The sequence below is a fragment of the Suricata suricatta genome, chromosome 2 (genome assembly GCF_006229205.1).
Source record: "Suricata suricatta isolate VVHF042 chromosome 2, meerkat_22Aug2017_6uvM2_HiC, whole genome shotgun sequence".
In the NCBI taxonomy this organism is placed as follows: domain Eukaryota; kingdom Metazoa; phylum Chordata; class Mammalia; order Carnivora; family Herpestidae; genus Suricata; species Suricata suricatta.
In genome coordinates this window covers 54,206,521-54,208,582 of record NC_043701.1, presented here as the reverse complement: position 1 = coordinate 54,208,582, position 2,062 = coordinate 54,206,521, and the positions used below count along the sequence as shown (strand labels likewise).

The 2,062-nt window shown below is 49.3% G+C and overlaps 2 long non-coding RNA genes across 2 annotated transcripts in view; one reads left to right on the top strand and one right to left on the bottom strand.

Annotated features, from left to right (window-relative positions):
• LOC115306213 overlaps positions 1-375 on the bottom strand; it is a 3,801-nt gene extending 3,426 nt beyond the window's left edge. Inside the window, exon 1 of the long non-coding RNA XR_003915249.1 lies at positions 115-375. This is a non-coding gene — a long non-coding RNA (uncharacterized LOC115306213). The remainder of the gene's footprint in view (positions 1-114) is intronic.
• Positions 375-1,570, top strand: LOC115306206. Its single transcript, XR_003915243.1, has 2 exons — positions 375-453; positions 1,068-1,570. It is a non-coding gene; the product is annotated as an uncharacterized LOC115306206 (long non-coding RNA).
• Positions 1,571-2,062: the final 492 nt, after the last annotated feature.

Sequence of the window (2,062 nt, the reverse complement as noted above, 5' to 3'; positions counted from 1 at the left end):
GTTCCCACACGGTACCCCAGGCCTTGGAGTGCAGAGTGTTCTCTGTGTTGGAGAGGCTGCTTTGTGTGTGCCTCAGTAGCCTTGGCAACAGTGATGCCCACTGGCTGTGCTTACCAGGCCTCACTGCTCTGGGAGAGTTCTGAGCCAGGTAACCTGCCAGTGCTCCCTCCTATGACTGTGTTCATGTGCAGAGTGCCCTCTGCTGGTGAAACGGTGCAGCCAACAGGAGACTGGCTGTCCTGAAGAATCAGGAGTGTGCTCCTGGATCATTACATTGTGTCTTCAGCTTCCTTTCCCTGACAGCTCAGGAAGCCATGTGATCAGAATGCCAAACAAGGTCCACTTTGTTGATGCAAGAAAAAGTCACTTCTATCTATGAGGCAGGTCATTGTCACAATACCAACTGTGGATGTGTCTACCCAGGCACCCTGTCATCGAAAATCTATAGGTGATGTAAGCAAGTCTCCCCTAAGCCACTACTGAGCTCAGTCTGTCTGTTTGTCTGCATTCCTTTATTACTAGGGTATTCTTTTTTTTTATTTTTAGAGTATATTTATTTATTTTGAAAACGAAAGGGAAAGAGAGAAGGCCCAAGGGAAAGGCTAAGAGAGAAGGAGAGAGAATCCAAGCAGGCTTTGTCCAATCTGTGCACTGCCTGACCCAGGGCTGGATCATGACCTGAGCCCAAATCAAGACTCCACCATGTAACTGGCAGATACATGAGGCACCTCCTGACTAGGGTGTTTCCAGTATATGTTACGAATCTCCTTTTCTAACAGATATCCACTCTTGATAGTTTTCTGGCCTGCTGTCATCAAGGATTTTTTTTTTTAAAGGAGCTAAAGAAACCACAGGGGTGGGACCAAGGCAGAGGGAGAGAAAGCATCTTATGCAGTTTCCATGCCCCGTGGGGCCCGATGCACGGGGCTCAATCTCACAAATGCTGAGGTCATGGCCTGAGCCTACACAAGTGTAGGAAGCATACCGACTGAGCCACCCCGGCACGCCTCATGAGTGGTGATTGTAAAGTGGCTCTATGCTAATATTGCTCCCTTTGCTGCTCACAGACATCCCTTCAGAAGCGGGACCATGGATCAAGAGGTGTGTTCACAGCAGGCTGCAGGGTTCCAAACAGCACGTTTCCTCCACAGTGCAGTCCAGACACAGAATCACAGATGCTGAAAGTCTACTCTCTGTCTCTACTCCCCATCTGATGTTCATGGTAGAGAACGTCCAGGACAAGGAGCAGACTTGGAATTACTAAGCCTGTCTCTAATCTCTCCCATCCCCTCCGGTGGTTTTGTCCGAGGTAGACCTCTCTTGTGTCTTTTGTTCCCTAATAACACTCTCTCTGAGTGGGACTTCCCCCAGGGGTTAATTTATGTATTTGCATTACACATTCTGGAACAGGGGTGATAAGCACAGGTTGAATCTGTGGAATCAGGGAACACTGGTAAATGTGAGCCAAGTGTCCATCCACCAGCAGGCCTGCCAAATTTGGGCATCAGCCTGTGATCAGAGCCATCCTTCAAAGGTCCCCAGAAAATATAGTGTTTCCCGTTTTCCAGAGTATGGTCCGATTGATAAATGGCTGTACCATCAGGGACACTGGGGAATGCCAGGGGAGAAGAGGCATGGCACACATCCTGAAGACTGCAGGGTCATTGGCCAAAGGTTTCCAGTCCCTCCCTCAGTCCAGAGGCTCAGAGGCCTCACCTGGCTTAGCGCTCATAGAAGGGATAGAGATCATGTCTCCTCACTGTATCGGCTACTATATTTAGCTACTTATGTTTCCTGGTACGCTGCCCCAATATTTCATTTCTGGACAGACGTGATGAATGATGCATCATATACATCCCCACGGGTCACATTCTCTGGTTCCATTCTGTCCCTATGACTTACTGGATGATTGCATATACCTCGTCTCTGTGGCTTGAGGCCACTGCTCCTGCCATTCTTTACCCCTTCCCCCATCTTCTCCTGCAATGCAGGACGGCCCACACAGAGCCTGGCAAGGACACTGGTGCCTCCAGCACCAATGCATTTTTAATACAGTGATGGG